Raw genomic sequence first — 10000 nt, 5'->3', positions numbered from 1 at the left:
GCGATCAGCCCAAAGTTATTCAGAGTCACCAAGGCAAACGGACCGGACGAGCCGACCGATTGGTTTTGATCTAATAAAAGCGTCCCTTCCATCTCTGGTCGGGACTCTGTTTGCATGTATTAGCTCTAGAATTACCACAGTTATCCAAGTAACGTGGGTACGATCTAAGGAACCATAACTGATTTAATGAGCCATTCGCGGTTTCACCTTAATGCGGCTTGTACTGAGACATGCATGGCTTAATCTTTGAGACAAGCATATGACTACTGGCAGGATCAACCAGGGAGCTGCGTCAACTAGAGCTGAGCAGCCGGCCGCCCGGGAGTGTGTCCCGGGGGCCCGCGCGAACACGCAAGCGTCCGCTCAATTATTCTGCAAACAGGAGGAGGCTGAGCTCCCCTGCACAATACACCTCGAAACCCTCTCAGGTCCCGGCGGCGCGCAGCGCCGTCCTAAGTACTTGGTCGGGTTCGAGAGAGGCGCAATCGCCCGGAGTTTGGCGAGTAGACGCTTTAGGTGCGACCACCCGTGCTCCCAACTGAGCTTGCCGCTGCCGACAGAGGCCCGGGAGCGTGCTGTCGTGGCATTGCCGGCGGGAGACAACACGCGCCACCTACGGTGGCCGGCAGCTCCAACGCCAGCGCCACAGAAGGACAAAAGCCCCACTTGGGTGCCGAAGCGAACTCTCCCAGCACAGCGCACGCGCCAACACGTCCGCACAGCTGCGATACAAACCACCTGCGAGAACCGCAGAGGCGACCGAGCAGCAGACGGCGTCGCGGCGCCGAGCGCCGGGCGGCGGCGCATCCTCAGCGCACACAGTCCTCAATCGGACCAGCACACTGCAGATGTCCACCGCGCTTCGCACCGGGCCCGCGAGGACCTACTTTGGCCGCACGGCGCCGCGTGCAGGGTGCGCCGGCGCGCAGCTGCGCCGCCTGCCGCCTCCGTCGGCCGGCGCGCCTGCCACTGGCCGCCCCCACCAGCCGGCTGTAGCGCGTGCGCCCACGCACCGCGCGGCCAGCACGCCGGGAGGCCCCCCCTCACCGGCCGGGGACGGTCCCACCCAGCCACCGCCGCGTATCGCTTCACACCCACATGCCATTCACGTTCGTGGGCATGGTGGGTATCGCTGAAACAACCGGTTGGTAGCTCAACCGATCGTCGCCATCACTGATTCACCTCTAGCGAGAACAACCGCACCACAACGGTTTACCAGTTGTTCATTTGCGTAACGTCACCAGCAAACGTAGACGTCCATCGCCATTTGCAAATTCAACGATTGTTGCATGCCTGTGTCAGGTGTCACGACACACTATGTCTGCCCACATACACGCAACAACATGTGCACGCTTCGCGAACACGTGGAAGGTGGCCCCCGTACGTATGCGATGTCCATTGCGCGAACGACTGTCAACCGGCCTCTGTCGCATGTCGCAGATGTGGAACGCAGTGCACCATGCTATCACGGTGTGAGAGAAGAGACGACTACGTCTGACAACACGCGCCACTACATCAACAGACGGCTCATGCTGATCGCCTTCCACGGCATACCATACTGCAATCCAGCTCTTATAGTTAGACGACACGTAGCTGAGTGCACAATATTTGGACCGTATGGTTCGCCGTTGTAGGCGCAGTCGTGGTACGGTCACACATGTACCACGATGTATCATTCAGTACATGAGGACCAATGTGCAGTACAGTGTGTCATTTGGACGTACAACATCAGCGGACAGTTGACACAAGCCGTACCACAACGTAGGCTGTGCTTCGCCATGCGAATGCCAATGAACAACTGCGAAGGGCATTGAGCATGTACGTCCTGCTGCCATCCGCATTACAGTGTATAGCTGCAAGGTGTTTAACATGAAGCGATACTCTGGGGACCGGGCAGTGCGAGTGGCAAACTATATTGCGGGGGTTGCAGTTAGGCAACACTACACTAATTTAACGCGTCGTATGACAATTACAGAGCGGGTTAAGGCCCAACGTGTGTTGGGTTAAGGCCCAACGTGTGTTGGGTTAAGGCCCAACGTGTGTTGGGTTAAGGCCCAACGTGTGTTGGGTTAAGGCCCAACGTGTGTTGGGTTAAGGCCCAACGTGTGTTGGGTTAAGGCCCAACGTGTGTTGGGTTAAGGCCCAACGTGTGTTGGGTTAAGGCGCAACGTGTGTTGAGTTAAGGCGCAACATAGGTTAGGTTAAGGCGCAACATAGGTTAGGTTAAGGCGCAACATAGGTTAGGTTAAGGCGCAACATAGGTTAGGTTAAGGCGCAACATAGGTTAGGTTAAGGCGCAACATGGGTTAGGTTAAGGCACAATATGGGTTAGGTTGAGGTACAATATGGGTTAGGTTAAGGTACAATATGGGTTAGGTTAAGGTACAATATGGGTTAGGTTAAGGTACAATATGGGTTAGGTTAAGGTACAATATGGGTTAGGTTAAGGTACAATATGGGTTAGGTTAAGGTACAATATGGGTTAGGTTAAGGTACAATATGGGTTAGGTTAAGGTACAATATGGGTTAGGTTAAGGTACAATATGGGTTAGGTTAAGGTACAATATGGGTTAGGTTAAGGCGCAACATAGGTTAGGTTAAGGCGCAACATAGGTTAGGTTAAGGCGCAACATAGGTTAGGTTAAGGCGCAACACAGGTTAGGTTAAGGCGCAACACAGGTTAGGTTAAGGCGCAACACGGGTTAGGTTAAGGCGCAACACGGGTTAGGTTAAGGCGCAACACGGGTTAGGTTAAGGCGCAACACGGGTTAGGTTAAGGCGCAACACGGGTTAGGTTAAGGCGCAACACGGGTTAGGTTAAGGCGCAACACGGGTTAGGTTAAGGCGCAACACGGGTTAGGTTAAGGCGCAACACGGGTTAGGTTAAGGCGCAACACGGGTTAGGTTCAGGCGCAATACGGGTTAGGTTAAGGCACAATACGGGTTAGGTTAAGGCACAATACGGGTTAGGTTAAGGCACAATACGGGTTAGGTTAAGGCACAATACGGGTTAGGTTAAGGCACAATACGGGTTAGGTTAAGGCACAATACGGGTTAGGTTAAGGCACAATACGGGTTAGGTTAAGGCACAATACGGGTTAGGTTAAGGCACAATACGGGTTAGGTTAAGGCACAATACGGGTTAGGTTAAGGCACAATACGGGTTAGGTTAAGGCACAATACGGGTTAGGTTAAGGCACAATACGGGTTAGGTTAAGGCACAATACGGGTTAGGTTAAGGCACAATACAGGTTAGGTTAAGGTACACATTGTTGTAAGGAAAGGTGTTTTGGGGGGGGGGGGCCGGTTTGTTGATTGTGATTATCGTAAGTAAATGACTGCGGCATCATCTGATTTGCCATGTCAGGGTGCACCTTTGGCTCATGACAGGCGGCGCTCTGATTCCATGCTTGTGGCAGACCTGTGTCTTTCATTCCTGCCATTGTTTGTGTGCTGTGACAGGAGGCAGTATTGTGATGTTGGGTGTACCCCTGTGTAGGACATGTGTGGGTGTTGGTGGCTTAGCTGAGCAATGGTGGTTGTCGGAAGGGTGGGATATTCTGTTTTGTGAGTGGACCTCCCGGTCTGGTTATGATAGTGTGGATTGTCTAATGTGGCGGAGAGGATGCACTGGGTGTTGTTCCATGCTGGTGCTTACATATTGTCTCTGTGCCTGTTACAGGCAGAGAGTAGTGCGTGATAAGAGTGTCTGGCTGACGTGTGGTTGTGATTGTGAGCAGAGTCTTTCAGCATGTATACGGACAGTTGTATACATTATCTGTATTTTGATGGCTCTATCTATTACTAATCAGCGCCGTGTATACGTTTCATCCGGTTCCAGTCGAAACTGTTGTATCTCTGTACATTAGTGACACGGCGAGGCCGCCACGTAGTTACTCGTCTCGGCAGCTTCCACCGGTGTATGGCAAATGATTATAAGGAATCAGTCTAGTCGTCAATACCGATAGTGTGACGTCACATGTCTGGGGTGGGGGACGCTGCGCCCTTCCGGTGGGTCATGGCCTAGGAAGACTCTTCCCACGCAGGGGGGGCTTGGACTGTCATTGACTCTTCCGAGTAATATACTTGCCGTACGTTTTTGCGACTGCGAGTGCAACGCTCACCGGTACCGACATGGATGGAGCGCCTCCTAGCTGCCGCTGAGCATCTGCATTCGTACAGAGAGCAACGCGATCGCGTCTGTAGCTCGTACGTGGTACAGCTCGCAGCTCATGTATATGGACAGCGGGAATGTCGCATATTGCACATCTCCGGCGGTACACCGCAAGGTTACCGCCCTTCGATTGTGCCTTTTTCGCGCTAATCGAAGTGTTAGGGGTTCCAGGTGCCAGCCAGCCAGCCAGCCAGCCAGCCAGCCAGCCAGCCAGCAGTTCCCGGTCCCGGCCTGCAGCAGTGGTCCCGCAGCCAGCCAGCCAGCCAGCCAGCCAGCCAGCCAGCCAGCCAGCCAGCCCTCCGGTGGCAGCAGCAGTCCAGCCAGCAGCAGTCCAGCCAGCAGCAGTCCAGCCAGCAGCAGCAGCAGCAGCAGCAGCAGCAGCAGCCGCAGCCGCCGCCGCCCCGGCCCCGCAGCCGCCGCCGCCCCGGCCCCGTCCGCGGCAGCAGCGTCCCTGCCTCTCGCCGTCGCCGTCGCCGTCGCCGTCGCCGTCGCCGTCGCCGTCGCCGTCGCCGTCGCCGTCCCCCAGTGTGTGTCCTGTCCTTTTAGTGCTGTGTTTTTCTTTCTTCTTCTTCTTGTCGTCATGTCCGCCCCCACCACCACCGTCACTACTACCACCACCGCCATCGTGTATACGTCCCCTTCCGCCGCCTCCACCACTATCACTTGGTGTGCCCAATCCCACCCCCCTCCTTCCATCCCTCCCCTCCTCTCTATCCCTTCGCCCTCGCTCTTTGTCTCCCCATCTCCCGCCTCTTCCTCTCGTTCTGATCCTTTCCCCCCACTCCCCCAGCCTGTCACTGCAGCTCCGGCTAGGGTGGTGGCCCGTCGGGCCACTGCCCACGCCCAGCTCTCCCCATCGCCATCGCCATCGCCATCACCGCCACCACCGTCATCATCGTCACCATCACCATCACTGCCACATTCGCCTGCACCGTCACAGTCACTATCTCCGGCGCCGCCTGCTGCGTCCGTGCCGGGACCTGTCCCTTCCCACCACCTCCCCATCGTTCCCGTCCCTCCTGTCACCACCCGTCCATCTGCCGCTGTCAAACGCCCTAGTGGCGCCTCCACTTCCTCTGCTCCTAAAAAGGCTCCACCCCGCCCGCCATCCCCACCCCAAAATGCCATGGACGTCTCCCCACCAGGCCCCGCTCCCTCCTCCTCCTCCTCCTCCTCCCCACCCGGTCTCTACAAATATCTCCTGTCCCGTCCCGATCCTTCCTTCCTCGAGGCCCGGAATCTCTCCCTCCTCCTCCGCCAACATTTCCCTGGCGTCCCCATCTCTCTCCTTACTCCCAGACGGGATTCTGTTCTTATCTCCTCCCCCAGCCCAACCCTCCATACTGACATCCTCTCCCGCCTCCCCATCACCCGTTTTGGTCCTCACGCCTCCCTCACCCCTGCTCCCTCCCCATCTCCTACCCGCCAACCCCAACCCCCGCGTCGCCCGCCGACCCTCACCGCCGTGATCACTCGGCTTAGCCCGTCGATCACGGAGGAGGAGGTGCTGGCGGAGCTGAAGGCCCATCCCACCCTGGAGGTGCGGGCGGTCCGCCGCATTTTCAACGCGACCGGCCCCACCCGCCTTATGCGGGTTTTCTCTGAGGACGCCCCCTCCATTGACCGTCTCCTGAAGGAGGGTGCCCTCCTCTTCAATCAGCGGTACAAGGTCGACCCCTCCCGTTCCCCCCCTCAATCCCTGCGCTGCCAGAGATGTCTGCGCTACAATGCACATCCAACAGCAGAGTGCCGCGAGGCCCCCACCTGCCCACATTGTCGGCAAGCGCACTTCCTCCGGCAGTGCCCCAACCTCCAATCCCCTCCCTCCTGTAATACCTGCAGCCTCCCCCACCCCACCTACTCCCAAAAGTGCAAAGCCCGACCCCCTCCCACCACTCCTGAACTCACCGTACCTGTCCGTCCCCTGGACGCCCCCACCCCTCCTGGCAATTCCCTTCGTCCCCCCCCCACTGCTGAGGACATCATCAGGTTCCTCACCATTGTCCTTCAAAACGTCCATCCCTTTCAGCGCCCCCACACCTTACAACAGATCTCCCTCGCCGCCCGTTCCATATTCCACCTTAAAATGTACGCCACCTTTTCCAATAACCAGGCCCATTTCACCTTCTCCCGCCTTGACACCCTCGTCTAAGTCCTTATCATGGCGCGACAGCATCGTATCCTTTTCAACAATATCCGCTCCCTTCCCGCCACCAAGAACCTCTTCCTGCACACCCTTGCTACCCACCGTGTGGATGCCTTCCTCCTCAATGAAACCTTCCTCCAACCCCACCACTCCATCCACACCTCCCCCTATCTCCTCCACCGCTCCGATAATCCCCTCCCAGTTGCGCGTGGCGGAGTTGCCATTGGCCACCACCGCCAGATACCCGTTCGGCTCCAGCCTCTCCTTCCCGACCCCACCGAACACCTGATCCTTAGTCTCTTCTTCCCCGGCCTTACCATTACCTGTGCCACCATCTATGTCCGCCCCAACGCCCCTCTTCCTTTCGACTTCCTCTCCCACATCGACCGTACCTTCTCCTCCTATGTGATCGCCGCCGACCTCAACATCCATAGTCGCTCCGCTGCCCAGTTACGGCGGTGGCATCGGTTCCTCTCCTCCCTTCAAGGCGACCTCATCCCCATCCCCCAGCATACTCGTCCCGAATCCAACTCCACTCCCGATGTTATCCTCTCCTCCCCCAACCTCCTTGGTCGCATTACGGTGGATGTCCTGGAGCCTATTGGTAGCGACCATCTCCCTGTCCTCCTCACCATTTCAGACGGCCGTCGCCCCCGCCCCGACCCTCGTCATGACCCTCCCCCTAAGTACATCCATGACTATTCCCGTGCCAACTGGAATGCCTACCGGGATACCCTCTCCACTCAGGTCGATAGCCACCCTCTCGCCTACCGCCGTCCTGATGATGTCACCCATGCCGCCTCCTTTCTCCAGCAGACCTTGTCTGAGGCCGTGGAGGCCCACGTCCCTACTGTTGCCATCCACCCCCACCGTCCTACCTTACCACCACAGGCCGTCCTCCTCCTCCGTGAATCCCGTCGTCTCTACCGTGCCTTCCTCCGCACGCGTGACCCGGACACCCTACGACGCCACCGGCAACTACAGCGACACATTCGAAATTTGCTCGCGGCCAAGAAACGCCGGGACTGGCGACAGACATGCACCCGTTTAACTGCTACCCTCCCTATAAACTCGTCCAAGTTCTGGACCGCCTTCCGTCGCCTTACCGGAACTAAACCCTCCCCCTACTATCCTCTTCTCCACGATGATCACCCCTTTCCTGACGCCCTTAGTAAGGCCAATCACTTCGCCTCCTACCTGTCCGATGTGTTTTCCATCCCTGATGATCCCCAGTTCGATTACTCCCTCTTCCCAGATATCCGCGATCGAACTGATACCTCTGTCCCTCCCCTCGCTCCTGGTTTCCAGTACTTGGACAACATTCCCCACACGGACCTTAATGCCCCCATCACCACACAGGATCTCATCAATACACTCCGCACCAAACGCAACACCGCTCCTGGTCACGATCGTGTCACCTACCGTCACCTTCGTGAAGCTCCTGTCTCTTTTCTCTCCACCCTGGCCAGGCTCTACAATGTAGTCCTGTCCACCGGTTACTACCCCGACCTGTGGAAAACCTCCCGTATCCTCATGTTCCTCAAACCTGGCCAACCGCCGTCCGCCGTCTCCTCCTACCGTCCCATCAGCCTTACCTCGGTCTTCAGCAAGGTCCTGGAATCTATCCTCACCCGCCGCATCCACCAGCATCTCCGCCAGCACCGCCTCCTCCCCGTTACCCAGTGTGGCTTTCGGCCGTCCTTCTCTTCCGACGATCTTCTCCTTCACCTCACTCATCTCCTTTCCGAACAGCTCAATTCCCGTCGCTCCGCAATCTTCCTCTCTCTTGACCTCGAACGCGCATATGACCGCGTATGGCATTCCGGTCTCCTCTTCAAGCTCCAAACCTTCGCCCTTCCCATTAACTACGTTCGTCTGATCGGTTCCTTTCTCTCCCGCCGTCCTTCCTATGTCACCATCCATAACACCGATTCCTACACCTTTTTCCCCTCCGCCGGTGTGCCCCAAGGCTCCGTCCTCTCCCCCCTTCTGTACTTGTTGTACACGGCGGACATGCCGCCGCCGTCACCCCCCGTCCACCTTCTCCAGTTTGCCGATGACACCGCCTTCCTTGCCCTTGCCCCCACCCTGCGACGCTCCCAACACCTTCTCCAATCCCATCTTGACCGGTTCACCGCTTGGTGCAACCAGTGGTTGCTCAAGGTCAATCCTTCCAAAACCCAGGCGATCATTGTAGGCAAAACCACTCCCTCCTTCCGCCTCCTTGATTTCTATCTCACCGTTTATGGCCGTCCCATCGCTCTCACCCCCACCCTTAAGTACCTTGGCGTCACCCTCGACCGTCGCCTCTCCTGGACTCCCCATCTCCAGACAATCCAAGCCAAGGCACGTTCCCGACTCCGTCTCCTCAAGCTCCTTTCCGGCCGAACGTGGGGTCTGGACCCCTCCACCATCCTCCACACCTATAAGTCCCTCATCCGCCCTATCCTCTGTTACGCCCATCCCGCCTGGATCTCCGCCCCCCCTTCCTTTTATAAATCCCTCCAAATCCTTGAACGCCATGCTCTCCGCCTTGCCTATCGCATCCGTCTCCCTTCCCCCACGCGGATCCTGTATGACCTTATCCCCTTCCCCCACCTCCTCCTCTTCCTCGAAAGGATACGCATCCTATACACCTCCCGTAAACTCGATCCTCCTCACCCGCTCGTCTCCCCGATCCTCTCCCACCCCCGCCCGCTGCCACGCCTGTACTCCCACGTCCCACCCGGTCTCCATCTCTCCACCCTCCTTACTCTCTCCCAAGGTGGCTTCCGCCAGCTCCCCCTCCCTGATGATGCCCTCCTCCCCTCCATCTACCCCTCCTACCGACTTTGATCCTCCCACCCTCCTCCTGTGCTTGCTCCTCGGGGCACCCTCCCTCCCTTCTCTCCCCTTTCCCTCCCTCCTCCTTTTCTCGTCCCTCGTCCCCCGGGCCCCCCCCTCCCCTGTCCCTATCCTCCTGTCCCCGTTTCCTAAGCCATGGCATCCTCTTTTCCTCCCCTCTCCCCCTCCTCATCCCTGTTGCCCTCTTGGCAGGTCCCCGGACTCGCACACGCTCAGTGGACATTCGCGCGCCGGAGATCACCGCCATCAGTGTATCGTGTGTGCCGTCATGTTTAGTGTTCAGTGTTTACCGTCACACTCCATCGTTCACCAGTGCCATCGTCTCCTTCAGTGTTTGTGCGTCGTCTCAACAGTTTGCAGTGTGGCTTCTCGTCGGGTGTGAACGGCTCCGTGTTTGTTTCTCTGTGTCTCCTGTTTATTGCCCACCGTTTTGTAACTTTTATGTTTTTCTCCTGTTTTTGCTGATTGTACCTTCTATGGCTGAAGAGCAGCGTAGTATGCTGCTGACAGCCTGCCTGCTGTACAGGCTTTAAAATAACAATCAAGTAAAAAAAAAAAAAAAAAAAAGTCGCATATTGGACATAACTCTTCATGAAACGCACGTTATAGGGGTGGATTGCACATTGCGAGTGCGAGCAAAGTCCGCCGTTCATCCGCTGGAGTTGCGAGTTGGGCGGTTGGGGTGGGGCACGAACGGGTGCAGGTGGAGTGATTGCCGGTCCACGACTTCGTGCGGCAGAGGCGCTGGCGTTGGGGTGCTGTTGTCGACAGAGGATGCAGGCTTTGTGGGTGGGGTCGAAAGAAGGGCACTGTGGGCCCATGGCTGTCTTAGTCGG

General features: G+C 57.4%; 1 non-coding gene across 1 annotated transcript in view; it reads right to left on the bottom strand.

The window, feature by feature from the left end:
• Window positions 1-286, bottom strand: part of LOC124621025 — a 1910-nt gene extending 1624 nt beyond the window's left edge. The window contains exon 1 of the ribosomal RNA XR_006980516.1: window positions 1-286. This exon is cut by the window's left edge and continues 1624 nt beyond it. This is a non-coding gene — a ribosomal RNA (small subunit ribosomal RNA).
• Between the last annotated feature and the right edge of the window lie 9714 nt (window positions 287-10000).

This window comes from Schistocerca americana, chromosome 6 (genome assembly GCF_021461395.2).
Source record: "Schistocerca americana isolate TAMUIC-IGC-003095 chromosome 6, iqSchAmer2.1, whole genome shotgun sequence".
NCBI lineage: Eukaryota > Metazoa > Arthropoda > Insecta > Orthoptera > Acrididae > Schistocerca > Schistocerca americana.
Note: the sequence above shows the minus strand (reverse complement) of the source record. Positions and strands in the feature narration are given on the sequence as shown.